Source organism: Dasypus novemcinctus, chromosome 4 (assembly GCF_030445035.2).
Source record: "Dasypus novemcinctus isolate mDasNov1 chromosome 4, mDasNov1.1.hap2, whole genome shotgun sequence".
In the NCBI taxonomy this organism is placed as follows: Eukaryota; Metazoa; Chordata; class Mammalia; order Cingulata; family Dasypodidae; genus Dasypus; species Dasypus novemcinctus.
Genome location: NC_080676.1, coordinates 46,232,908 through 46,247,688, shown reverse-complemented (window position 1 = coordinate 46,247,688; position 14,781 = coordinate 46,232,908). Strand labels below are relative to the sequence as shown.

At 42.3% G+C, this 14,781-nt stretch overlaps 1 protein-coding gene across 1 annotated transcript in view; it reads left to right on the top strand.

The window, feature by feature from the left end:
• The window catches only part of NCEH1 (neutral cholesterol ester hydrolase 1), an 89,036-nt gene that overhangs the window by 31,053 nt on the left and 43,202 nt on the right, over window positions 1-14,781 (top strand). The gene's annotated exons all lie outside the window — the stretch shown is intronic.

The following is a 14,781-nucleotide window of genomic DNA, read 5'->3' as shown; positions in this document are numbered from 1 at the left end:
ACACGATTGTTCTACAAACCCAAAACTTCTCTAACAAAGGAGAACAAATCACACACACAAAAAGAAGAGGTACATGAGTATATACATTCTAGGTTCTATGCCAAATATCCTGATAAAGCACCATGAAGTAGGTACTATGATCATCCCAGTTTTGCAGATGAAGAAACATAGGAGGGAAGCGGACTTGGCCCAGTGGTTAGGGCATCTGTCTACCACATGGGAGGTCCGCGGTTCAAACCGCAGGCCTCCTTGACCCATGTGGAGCTGGCCCACACGCAGCGCTGATGCGCTCAAGGAGTGCCGTGCCACGCAGGGGTGTTCCCCCGTGTAGGGGAGCCCCACGCACAAGGAGTGCGCCCCATAAGGAGAGCCACCCAGGGCGAAAGAAAGTGCAGCCTGCCCAGGAATGGCACCGCCCACACGGAGAGTTGTCTCAGCAAGATGGTACAACAAAAAGAAACAGATTCCCGTGCCTCCGACAACAACAGAAGCGGACAAAAAGAACAACACGCAACAAAATGGACACAGAAAACAGACAACTGGGGTGGGGGCGGGGAAGGGGTGAGAAATAAATAAATCAATCTTTAAAACAAAAAGAAAACATAGGAGAGAGAAACAGTTTGGTGACTTGCCAGAAGTCACCCAGCTAGTAAGTGTTAGAACCAGGATTGAATCTTGGTTGACTGACTTCAAAGTCCACACCCTGAAACATTTGCTGCGCTCTGAGATGAAGAAAGTGGGAAAGAGGAAGGATAAGTTAGAGGCAGTGGAGTGCTCTCGGGACAAAGGAAGAAAGCACATAATTTGTCACATTTGCTGATTTCCATGATGTAAATAATCCCAGCATAGCCAGTTTCAAGCTATAAATTTGTTATCAAGAAACCTGCAGAATTCCTGTAAATTTAACAATCAGCTTTGCAATCCAGCAGGAGCTGGTTCTAGCACACCACTGAAGGACATTGCCCCAGAAAATAGCAGACACAGTAAAAAATAAAGTTACACTTGAGTACCCTTGACTCTAAAGTACTGGAATGTATAAAGGATGGGGTGATGAGAAATGAGGCTAGAACGTAGAGTGGGACCAAACTGGAAAGTCAGGTTCAAAGGTGTGTGTGTGTGTGTTCTTTTTTCCTGTAGGAAAGGGGAAATCAACAGATGTTTTTAAGTAGCCAGATAGTATGATCAGCTTTTTAGAGCAGAAACTCTGACAGCATTATGCATTAAGTTATAGAGAAAGAGAAAATGTTGTCCAGGATTTGTTAGTAGGCATATGTAGGAAATGAGTGTCTCACCAGGGCAGAGGTGGGGTTGGGAGTGGGGTCAGGGGTAGAACTAGTTTCAGAGAATCTTGGCAGGCAAAATTGATATAGATTGATGATTGACTGGAAGATTCTGCCTAAGGAAGTGAGGAGATGAGAAAACTACCAAGGTTTCTAACTTGGAAGCTAGATTTTTAGTCAGATCATTAATTGGAAATTAAATGGTGTGAGTTGCTGTGTTGGTGGTGAAGAAAGAAGAAAAGAACTGTTAAGTTTGAGGAACTTGTAGGCGAGATCCAGAAGGTGATTGGAAATATGGATCTTGAGCTTGAGAAAGACAAATCAGGGACGGGAGATGGAGATGTGGAAGTCACCAGCATATGGATAGAAGTTGAAGCCATTCAATATAATTTAACAAGTGGCTAGTAAGCCCTTCCTATTTGTTTGGCATTGTGCAATGGTTGTATACTGGCTTCCTCAAGCAAAGTAGAAATTGTGAAAATTGAATAAAACTTTAAAAATGGAAACTTGAGGAATACCATCATAAGGAACCAATCAATAAAAAGCAAAAAAAAAAAAAAAGGGAAAGAGAGAGGAGAGACTATTAGTATGATAAGAAAAATAAGAGACTCAGGATGCTAAGGGAGAAGAGTTTTAAGAAAGAACGAATGGTTCAATGTCTGCAAAGAGGCCAAGTAGGACATTGGCATTGGCAATGGGGTCATTGAACCTAATAAGGACAATTTCCTTTGAGATATGGGACTAGAAACCAGACTGTAATGGTTTGCCAAGTGAATGAGAGTGGAGAAAATAGAGATAATATTGTAGATAGGCTACTTTCACAGTTCATGGAGATAAGGAAAGATGGAAGAGACTTGAGTATGTTTTTAGGGGAAGGGAAAGAACCTCTGAAGAGGATAAGACTAAGGTTATGGGAGGAAAGAAATGACAAGTGATATGACACTCTGGAAGAAAAAGGAGATAGAATCTAGAAAAGAGATGGAAGGGTTGACCTTAGGTAAGTTTATAGGAGGCAAGGAGGAAAATTGAGAGATCGTATTTGTAAACAGAACTCAATTTATATTAAGGTCAGTTTTTTTCTTTATCCTAAAGAAAATAGTACCTTTTTTTAACACTCCCAAATTGACTTTCTCTTTCTGGTGGAATTTACCACGTAGCTAAAAAGGCCCAGAAATGGTGCTCAGACTGCCCTTTCCTTTGATCAGAGTTGAGTTGAATTGGAGATCCAGACCTCAGCAACTGAAGGAATTTTTTTAAATGTTTGTAATCTGGGTGGAACTAAGAAAGGGAATTTGGATGCCTTGCATGGCTTTCTTCCCATCCTTACTAGTGGAAAGTGGGAGTATGGGTAGAGGGGGTGATGCTTAACACTTGTAAAGCAAAGCTTGGGAGGGGGCAGAGGATTGAAATATAGAACATCTTCCCTGCAACTAGAAACATCCAAATGCCTTTCCCTACTCTTCTGTCCTTCCACAAGCTGCTGATCATTCATTAAAACTCAATTCAAGAAGAACCAGCAAGATGGCGGTGGAGTAAGGATCTCCTAGAGTCAGCTCCTGCTACAGGGCAGTTAGCAAACACCCAGAGCTCTCTGATGCTAGCTGAAGCACCTGTTTGGGGGCCCCGGGAGGCCAGAAGAACATTCTGCAACATACTTGAAGGAGTGGAAGGAGGAGGCTGCCCATCTGCAGAGAAGACTCATAAGTAGAGTCCTACATGCCCCGGAGGCCCATGCCCATCCTCCACTAGAGGCACAAGCAACCTTGGGAACTGTTCCGTGGCTGGAATTGAAAGCTCCACTTCCCCAAATGGGGGGAGGAAGAAACAGTTGGGCACCAATTTCAGCTACTGATGAGTAAATTCAGCAGGCTAAAGTATAATCCTGAGAACAGCTAAAGTTTGAGCCTGTCCAAGTCAGAGAGAGCCTGGTAGCCACCATCTTAACTCCACACCTGGCACAAGGGGAATCGATGCAGACTGAAAATCCCAGTGCTGGTGGGGACTGGCTTCTTTCCATCCAGATCAGATTGCAGCTCTAACCTAGACCCCAGCCCCACCTCTGACAGGGACAAAGCTGCAGGGACCTGCACCAGCCTCTCCGGGAAATTACTGGCCAAGCCGCAGGGGCCGGTGATTATCCTGCTCTGGAGGCAGAGCAGCCCCAGGACCTATTATGTGGCTGGAACGGGAAGCTCCAATTCCCAAAAACAGGAGAGGAGGAGATAGTTGGCTGCCGATTTCGGCTACTGATTGATAGACTTGGCTGGCTAAGATATAACCCTGGAAACAGCTGGGGTGTGAACCAGCCCAAGTGAGAAAGAGGCCAATAGCTGCCATTTTGACTCCACCTCCAGGCTGAGGAGAAGCCAGGCTGACTGAAAATCACCGAGATGTTAGGAACCAGTTTCTTTCACCTAGATCAGCCTGCAGCCCTAGCCTAGGCTTCAGCCCCACCTCTGTCAGGGGAGGAGGCTGGCGGGCCCTGCACCAGCCTATCCAGATAACTACAGGTAACTTTGGCTGGCACAGACTGAATCAGAAGTCTACTGGGGCAACAGCGGTAATCTTGGACCCTCACTGCATGGATTGCTGCCCATACCTGCAGCTCCATCCCTGCCCCAGGCAGGGAAGAAAGGGGCGTGAAGCTTCATCAGTCTCTCTGGGCAACTACAGTCTAGGCCTGCATGACCTGGATTATTCCACACAGCTGTGACTCTATCCCTACCCCTGGCAAATGGGAAAGTTAGAAGAAGCTTCACTGGTCCCTCGTGCAATGAGGGCAGCTTGAGCCTCCACAGCTTACAGCACCCACTACATGCTTGGCTCCTACTGCACAACCAGTAAGGGAAAAAGGGCAGGATGCCCTAAACTAAAGAGAAAAACTGCACCCAGAATTAATACTCTAGTAAACCAGATGCCAAGACACCAACAAAAAATTACAACCCACACCAAGAAACAGAAAGCTATGGCCCAGTTAAAGGAACAAGATAAGTCGCCAGATGACATAAAGGAGTTGAGACAAGTAATCATAGATGTTCAAATAAATCTCCTTGATAAATTCAATGATACGGTTAAAGAGATTAAGGATTTTAAGACATTAGGTGAGCACACAGAAGAATTTGAAAGCATACATAGAAAAATAACAGATCTTATGGGAATGAAAGGTGCAATAAATGAAAATTTAAAAATATTGGAATCGTACAATAGCAGATTTGAGGAGGCAGAAGAAAGGATTGGTGCACTTGAAGAAATGGCCTCTGAAAGTGAACATACAAAAGAACAGATGAAGAATGGAAAAAATCGAACAAGGTCTAAGGGAACTGAATGACAGCAAAAGGCATGCAAACATACGTGCCATGGGTGTTCTAGAAGGAGAAGAGAAGGAAAAAGGGACAGAAGGAATATTTGAAGAAAAAATGGTAGAAAATTTCCTAACCCTATTGAACCACTTAGATATCCATGTCCAAGAAGCATATCGTACTCCCATCTGAAAAAATCCAAATAGACCAACTCTGTGACACATACTCATCAGAATGTCAAATGCCAATTCAACTCAACTGTTACTATCTGCAGACAGTCTGTTTTGACAGCTCCTGTCTTTTCTGCCCCATCCTGGGTTACATACCTCTGTACTTCCTGGTACATATCTCAATTTTTTCCATTTCTACATCACATCATAATCATCTGTTGTGTCTAGTGATCATTTGTTGTGTCTAGTAGAAACTAGACACTAGACACAACATAATCAACAGATATCTCCTAGGAGCATTTGTGTGCTCCTAGGAAACAGGCCCTTATACCTTGTTCATCTTTGTACCTCTAATGTTTAACATAGTTATACCTTATAGGTATGAAATAAATGTTGGTTGAATGAATTGACTTGATTTAATTTTTTTTAAGATTTATTTTTATTTTATTTAATTCTTCCCCCTTCCCCGGTTGTCTGTTCTTGTGTCTATTTGCTGCGTCTTGTTTCTTTTGTCTGCTTCTGTTGTTGTCAGCGGCACGGGAAGTGTGGGCGGTGCCATTCCTGGGCAGGCTGCACTTTCTTTCGTGCTGGGCGGCTCTCCTTACAGGCGCACTCCTTGCGCGTGGGGCTCCCCTACGCGGGGGACACCCCTGCGTGGCAGGGCACTCCTTGCGCGCATCAGCACTGCGCACGGGCCAGCTGCACACGGGTCAAGAAGGCCCAGGGTTTGAACCGCAGACCTCCCATGTGGTAGACGGACGCCCTAACCACTGGGCCAAGTCCGTTTCCCTGATTTAATTATTGATCCTCAACCTTGCTATGCATCAGATTCACCTAGGGAGCTTAAAAAACACCCATGCCTTAGGCTGCACTCCTAGAGATTATTATTTAATTGGTGTAATTGGTGTAGGATGGGGCTCAGCATTGGTGATTTGTAAAATCTCCCAGATGATTCGAATATGTTGCCAGTTTGAGAACTATTGGATTAAATGAATAAAATAGATACACCAATGCCTGCTGTATGCTAGATGTTTTAATTTAATCTTCAAAATGACTTGGCAAAAAGAGGTAGGATTTGTTGTTAACACATGAAAAAAAAAAAAAAGGAGGCCCAGAATGATGTAATAACCTTGCACAAACCACAAAGTTGTCAGGTGGCAGAGCTTGGATTATACCAGGGTCTGTCTGGCTCTCTTACTCTGCACTGCCTTCCAGCTTCAATTTGTCCCAGGGGTAGGGAATTCATTCCATGGAGCAGCATTAGCCAACTTGCAGAATTGTGTAACATTTGGAGAAACATGACATTAACTCTATCATACCTCCAAGAATAAGGTTGGAAGGGAATCAGCCCATGAAAGAGCCTTTCTGTGTTACAACCATCTACCTTCCACATATGTAGAGTAATAAGGCCTTTTTGTCTGGATTGGTTACTCAAATTTGCTTCCAGGTCTCTTTCCCTAGAGGATGGCTGTTCCCAATAGCTTCTTGACCAACCTATCACCTCTTTCCAACAATCTCTGAAATGAGACTGTCAATCTAGTTTTCTTTTCCAGGGCACTCATAATTTCTTTAAGGTTTTGATGCTAATCTTTGATGTTTATAACAGTTTCTTTTTCTGCTAGTTAGATAAGATGTATATTATTACAGAGAGTACTAAAAAATTCAGTTACGGTTTTTGGAGAACTTTGTAACATCCAGGATTCACCAGAAGATATGCTGAGATTTTATAAAAGTAGGTTCAGAGTTATTGATGGGTAAAGCAAAGTCAAGTTGTTCTAAACATTTAATTTGTACGTTTTAAAAAATGAAGGAAACATTTCCTAAATAATCTAGTTAGTTTTAATCCACTTACCAGACATAAATATTATAAGGTTGGCTCTGTGGGATATACACTGAAGTAACACTTTTCTTTTTATAATATTTATTTACTTATTTATTTTGCTCAATAAATGTTTACTGAATGAACACAGAAGAACAAACGAAAGAGGCAATGGCTAAATGGGTTCGAGTGGGAAGACTTAAGTGGCTCAAGCCAGCCTTCCAATGGCCTCAGGCTAAAGCACCCTGGCCTTCCGGCCCTCTTGGGGTAAATATATTCCCCCACTAGGCTGCCCCTCAACCTCACCCCCAGGCAAGGTGCAGGGCTTCCTGCACCTGCAAATCAGACCGCCTACAGCAGTGCCAAGGCAGAGAACAGCATGCAGTACTCCTCCTGGAAGGCTAATATTAATTATCAGTTAATGATAATAATAAGCAGTTACAGAGTACATAGTATGTGCCAGGTAGTGTCATAAGTGCTTTCTGTATGTTAATTTATTTGATCTTCAGAACAACTCTTATGAGATAGGTACTATTATTCCCATTTTATAGGTGAGGAGATTAAGGGACAGAGACATGAGTAAGGTACACAGTTAGTAACTGGTTGGTTCAAACCCAGGCAGTCTGACTCCCTAAGTCTTGTGTTCTCTAACTAATGTTCTATATTTGCCAAAACACATATCTTGGAAATTAGATCAATTTTGTGAATTTTATAGAGGAAGATTTATATGCTACTGTAATCCTGTATTTCATTTAGCTTGGGCTGAACACTTTTACCACTTGGTCTAATCAGCCATAAATGTGGAAATTCTTAGCAGGCTGGAATGGGTGCATGAGAATATCTTGGCATAGCCATAAGGTTGGCATTGCCTCTAAATCTCATACAGGAGCCGTAAAGAGAGTTCAGAAGAAGGGTGTCTTGCATATAGTTAACTGTTTCTCATAGTGACAGTGACGATGAAGATATTGAAATAATTGGATTATTATTATTTTTTACTGACACAAAGCACCGGAAACTCACTCAGTTATTAGAGGTGACTTCCTGGTTATTTTTCAGCCTTTAGCTTCCTTCAGTGGCCAAATCAACAGGTTTTTTTTTTCCTCTCAGTTCTTTCAAATTTTGGTGTCTGTTATATGATTCACTCTTTTTTTTTTTTTTATTTTTATTTTTATTTATTTCTCTTCCCTTCCCCCCACCCCAGTTGTCTGTTCTCTGTGTCTATTTGCTGTGTCCTCTTTGTCCACTTCTGTTGTTGTCAGCGGCACGGGAATCTGTGTTTCTTTTTGTTGAGTAATCTTGTTGTGTCACGTCATCTTGCTGTGTCAGCTCTCCATGTGGGTGGCACCATTCTTAGGTAGGTTGCATTTTCTTTCGCACTGGGCGACTCTCCTTATGGGGCGCACTCCTTGCACTTGGGGCTCCCCTACGTGGGGGAGACCCCTGCGTGGCAGGGCACTCCTTGAGCACATCAGCACTGCGCATGGGCCAGCTCCACACGGGTCAAGGAGGCCCGGGGTTTGAACCGCGGACCTCTCATGTGGTAGACAGACGCCCTAACTGCTGGGCCAAGTCCGCTTCCCCTGATTCACTCTTATTGCCACTGTTAGATTACTCCCTCTACCTTCTTCTTTCTAACCTGTGAAAGAATGCTTCTCCATGGATATCCTTGACACTATGCTTTGTCTCATTACTACCTCTCTTGAGTCTTATTGTTGTTTGAGTTGTCAACAGTTAACTCTAGTCCTGACCTCCTTGAATCTCTGACTCTGCATTTGCTATCTGCCTTTTGTACTTGTGTACCTTGTAGTTCCATCAGCTTTAAAGTAAGAATTCTGAAATAGAAATTCTCTTGTCTTCCCTGCTTACTTTTCTTCCTGCGTTATTGGTTTTTTAAAGATTTATTTTTATTTATTTATTTCTCCCTACCCCTCATTGTTTGCACTTGCTATGTCTGTTCATTGTGTGCTGGACTGAACCCAGGACCTCCCATGGGGGAGGGAGGTGGTTAATCACTTGAGCCACCTCCACTCCCTGCTTAGCTGTGCCTCTCATTATGTTTTCCTCTTGTTGCGTCAACTCACCACCTTGTTCGTCTTTTTAAAGAGGCACCAGGAATCAAACCTGGGACCTCCCATGTGGTAGGTGGGAGCCCAGTCGCTTGAGCTACATCCACTTCCCCTTCCTGTGTTCTTTACTTCTCATACTCCAAGTGAAGACCCCCAAGGATCTTTGAATCCTTTCTCCATGTGCCCAGTCAGCCCATCTACCTGGTCCCAGTTACTAGTTCTCTGAGCAGTTGCCAAGACTCATTAACTCAGCCTCAGAACTCTCTCTTATATATGTTCCCTCCCCTGTTTTCGACTGGGATGGACCTTTATTTTCTCTCCTGTGGACAATTGCCAAATTCTTATAACTGCTGTCCTTATCTCCAATGTTTCTCTTACCAATCTATTGTTTGCACACCTGCTGCATAATTCTTCCCAAGGTATAGTCTTGTAAAAAAAACAAAGAATCCAAAAATCTTAGTTGTTTTGTCATTGACCACTATGATCTATACTTGGAGTGGCATTTAATCTGCCGCTACCTTGCTGTTGCACGTTCAGGTGCGATTGGACCATTCCCTGATCAGAGGTTGCAACTTGGTGGCTGTTAGCCCAGATTTGGCCTGCAATTTTTTTTTTAATTAATCTGAGTCAATATTTTAAAATGAGGGAATTTTCCTTAAAGATCAAAGTCTCAGAGGATGTTCAGAGAACTATGAAAGCTTAAAGGAGAGATGGGAATTTGGGGAAGCAGGGAGAAGTCAGAAAATACTTCTTATCTATTTGAGTTTTTGGTCTTTTACTCTTCTAACATGTAGCAAGCAGAGTGCTTTACATTTAGTACTTGCCAAATTAATATTTGCTGAATTACAGTTATATGAACGTTAGTAGTTTCTTGCCACAAATATTGAGGTAGAACAAAAGTTCTGATTAGTGTATTTCAGGTGATCTGTATAGTGGGCTCAGATGCAAGTCATGTAAGTTGAGTGCCAATGGAAAAAATAAAATCTTCACTTGAAAGTACACTCAATCTTTACAATGTTTAAAAAATGTGACCACAGATCTTCATACTGATAAATGTTACATGAAAATATTTTTTTTCCAATAAAGGCCAAGAACAGAGTAGAATTTATTTTTGCTCTTTTTTTTAACAAATCAATTTTATTGATACATATTTCTAAGCATACAGTTCATCCAAAGCATACAATCAATGGTATTTGATATATTCACATAGTTTTACATTTATCACTTCAATCATTATTAGAGAATTTTCATTATTTCAAAAATAATAATAAAAGACAAACAAGAAAATTCATCACCTCTCTCTCTCTCAGTGTTTCCCCTCAGAGTGGAATTTAGAGAGGAAAATTAAAAAGTTGTTTGAAAATCCTCACCTTGGACCAGCTAGCTTGGACTCCAAGGGCTGCGGCACACCCATCTCTCTGGGTGCGCCAGGGCCGGGAGGTGCACAGGCACTTCGGAAGGCCCCAGAACGCCGACAGCCACGCCAAACCCTGCGTCCGCTCCAAGGGCTGGAAGTTCGAGCACGCCAGAGGTCGCCGGGCAAGCCGAGGCTACAAAAACTAGTTTCAGATCCTGCCCTGTTATTAAAATGATTTTGGATGCTGGGAAAAAAAAAAGTTGTTTGACAGGATGAAGTGACTGTTACGGGAAATGTTGGAGAAACACTGACATAGAATACAGCCCTTTGAGTATGAGACAGGAAGCAGGCAGTGAGTTAGAGCAGATGCTCTAAGTAGTTAATGTAGTTGGTTCCTGTTGACATTTGACCACGTGCTATGTTATTTATGGGTGGAGTATCACTGTACTACTGTTTTCCCCCTACCTCTCTCTTATTCTTTGATATGCACATACAAATGAATTTTCTAAGAGGTAGTTGTAGAATAACTGCTTTATATGTCTTTAACCTAAAACAATTTCAGAACTTGTTAATCACTTGGTACTAATAATAAATGCGTAGCATGGAGCAAAAAGGAGAGTCAACGGCTTCCTTAGAAACATTGAAATATCTGTTTCTGAGCTCACATTTCCTCATACCAAAATATTCTACATCAGAGGTGTGATAATAATAATGATAGGCAATTTATATAGGGCTTAGTCTGTGTCAGGCCCTCTTGTAGGTACTTTACTGTTTTAATCTTTGTAACAGTCTTTTGAAGTAGTTGATCTTGTCATTCCATTTTACAGATGAGAAATTGAGACACACAGAGGTTTAGTAACTTGCCCAAGGTACCACAGCTAGTAAGTGGGGGAGCTGGCAATCTGGCTTCTGAGCTGGCAAAGGCTCTATGCCTTTGACTCCTGTGCCATATATGCCTCTTGTAGTTTGAACCTTGTTCTCACTATTCTTGCTCTGCTCCCACTGCATACATGTAACCTCCAGCATGACCTCCTGACTCTCTTTGAAATCTCTTAGCCATAAAAACTCTATTTTATTTAATACCCATTTTGATCAAGGTCTTTGCCAGGGAGGCTCATCCCTGGAAGTCATGTCCCACTTTGGAGGGAAGGTAGTGAGTTTATTTGTGGAGTTTGGCCTAGAGCAGGGGTTCTTACCTTTTTTGTTCCACGGACCCCTTTGCCAGTCAGGTGAAATGAATACTACTGCAATTTATTTATTTTATACATTCATAAGTGAAGGAAATGCTAGATATCAGAGGTCAGAGAAAAATAAAGATAATAAGTTGATCTTTTTTTCAATTCAAGGTCACAGATCCCTTGAAATCTTTCCATGGACCCTAGAGGGTCCGTGAAGCCCTGGTTATGAACCCCTGGCTTAGAGACAGGCCACACTTGAGCAACAAGGAGGTTTTACAATTAGGCTTAGTTTCATTATTACGGGAAAACATTCATAGGTGAAAGTTTTAAGATCTAAGGCTTGGCTTATTAGCCATTTCCTTTATTAGGCAAGGTTTATATATTCCAGAGCTTTAAAGCTTTAAGATCTAAGCCTTGGCTTATTAGCCTATTTTATTTTATTAGGCAAGGCTTATCTATTCCAGAGCTTTTGGCCGTCCTACTTGAGAAAGTAGCAGGACTTGCCCAGGCGAGGAAGATCTTTTGTTTTTTGTTTTTCGCCTCCCTTTCTCCCTCCCCCACCCTAATGTTTTTGCTGTCCTTGTCTATTTACTGTGTGACCTTCTGTATCTATTTCTCTTTTTGTCTTCTCTTGTGGTCTTCTACCTCTAGGATTCACTGGGATTCAATCCTGGGGACCTCTGATATGGAGAGAGGTTCCCTGTCAGTTGCACCACTTCAATTCTTGGTCTCTGCTAAGTTTCACCTTGACTCTCCCCTTTGTCTCTCTTTTGTTGTGTCATCATCTTGTTGCTTGATTCACTTGCACAGGCACTGGCTCACCATGTGGGCATTTGGCTTGCTGTGTGGGCACTGGCTTGCTATGCTGGTACTCACATGGTCACTCAGCTCATCATGCAGGCACTTGGCTCACCACATGGGCACTTGCACAGGCACTTCGCTCACTTTGTGGGCACTGGCTCACTGCACAGGCACTGGCTCACCATGTGGGCATTTGGCTTGCTGTGTGGGCACTGGCTTGCTATGCTGGTACTCACATGGTCACTCAGCTCATCATGCAGGCACTTGGCTCACCACATGAGCACTTGCACAGGCACTTCGCTCACTTTGTGGGCACTGGCTCACTGCACAGGCACTGGCTCACCATGCGGGCACTCACATGGGCACTCGCACGGACATGCAGTTCACCACTTGGGCACTTGGCTTGCCGTGCGGGCACCCAAATGGGAACTCGGCTTATTGCATGGGCACTCAGCTCACCACGTGGGCACTCAGCTTACTACACGGGCCCTGGCTCACCATGTAGGCTCTCTTTTTCTTCTTTTTCACCAGGGATTGAACCCAGGTCCTCCCATATGGTAGGCGGAGGCCTTATCACTTGAGCCACATCCTCTTCCTGGAAGTTTTATATATGTATACACACACATAGTGTGAGGGCAGAAGTCTTGTGATAGGATCTTTTTTCCTTTTTTTTTTTTAACTGACTCCCACATGCCTATCTATTCTTGTTTCATCTCCAGTACTTCCTCCTCTCTTCTCCTGCCACTTAGCCTGGGGAATCATTTTCTAGTCTGGGAGACTTATTCATCATATAATCTTCTAAATCATTGTCTATTCTGTTATTCCCTAAGGGACTATGCTTTTGAAAATCTAAAGCAAGGAGACAGTCCTGTTTCTTTTCTATTTGCTCTCTTACCCCTTCTCTAAAATAAGAACTAGAGAAAGTGTTGATCCTCCCATAGGGATGGGAGGAGAATAGTGAGAAGAGCTAAGGGAAACAGTAAATGTTGGAGAAAAAAGTTGGATACTATTCACAGTTTTGGCATATTACATTAGATAGAATGTGAATGTCTTCCCACATGGGAAAGGTCTCAGGGCAGCTTTCTAGACTTATGCTGATCCAAAGCATTATCTCTAAGGCAATTCTATTTATGCCCTGCAACCTTTCATGGTTTCAGGAATTTAGCTTCTGCACTGCTTTGAGCAGATATTTATCTGTGCATGAACCCTGAGGGTCACTCACTGGTGACTCCTGAACTGAGGTCAATGTATATTCTAGACCTTGCTGGTTTGGTGGGTTCTGGGTAGTGCTGGTACCTCCCATGTTGTAACAGTGGAGCAAGCAAGATAATAATCTGTATGTCTCATAACCTGTTCTGTTGACACTTGTGCCTGGCTGGCTATACCAGTCATGACAGAAGAAGGCAAAATAAAGAGCATGGTCTTTGATGTCAGATGAACCTGAGCATGGTCCTTAGCTCCTCCAGTAGTAGCTGTATATGACCTTGGGCAAATGATTTGATCTCTAAGCTCCTCCTTTTTTCTCTCTAAAAGGAGGATAATAATGCCAACCTCATAGAATTGTAGCCAGAATTCAACCTCCTACCCAGTAGTGATCACTGTTATTGAGACTAGTAATAAAAGTCATTAACAGTGGGTTCCTGTATGATTCTCTACATTTTCCTTTTTTTCTTTTTGAGGTACCAGGGGCCAGAGATTGAACTTGAAACCTGGGACCTCGAATGTGGGAAGCCAGCACTGAACCACTGAGCCACATCAGCTCCCCTGACTTGTTTTATTTGTTTGTTTTGCTTGTTTGTGTTTTAGGAGGCACCAGGAACCAAACCCGGGACTTCGCATGTGGGAAGCAGGCATTCAACTGCTTGAGCAACATCTGCTTCCTCAAATTTTGAAACATTCTTAATATTGACTGTAGTATAACTGTTTTTCTTTATTTATCAATACATTTCCAAGTAGCAGCATAGATTTTTTTAGCAACTATCTGGGTTTTGTTCCCAATTGTCTACCTGCTCTTTCTGACTCCTGTCTGCTTATCTATTTGTGCTTTCCCAACTAGCATTTCTATTGCCTCATCCCCACCCTGTCACCATTGTAAACAATGCAGAATGGTTGCTTTGGAGTTCTGTTAATGCAAGTGAACATAAATGTAACAAAATAGAGGTGTTTCTGGAAATGTATGGGCAAATCGAATCAAGTCCGCATGCATGAAGATAAATACATAAAGGAAACCGGAGGTAGGGTCCATTGTAAAATGAACAGTCTCATCTATCTTGTGAAACAAATCTCCTTTTACAACTTTTTCATACTTGAAGAAACTCATATGTAATTTGTCTTCAGTATTAATAACATCTTTCTTTGACTAAGGAAAATGTATTCTAAAAAGTAACAGAGCTAAATCTACATTTCTCTGTTGATACTTTATTTCTTGCCTATACGATGCTTGTCCGATGCTTGTCCCACTAGCAGTGGAATGGACCCTTCCTGTGTATTCCCCATTAATTAATAAATGGTGTTGACAGGGATTCATTGTGTCTATGCAAGAAGCTTTGTCGAATACAGTGACTCTTAGTGATGTCTTGGAAGATCATGGTATTCTTCAAGATAGATTGATGTTTTGCCACAAAACTAAATGATTTATTTTTTTTAAAGAACTTAAATCAGTGGTTTGAATCCTCTCTCTCTCTCTCACACACACATACTCACGTTTATTTATTTCATATCAAGAATATTAACCATTGTTTAACTTCTTCAACAAATTGAGAAATTGATTTATCTGGGCACCTGTAGAAGTTGAACTATTATGTGCTTAAT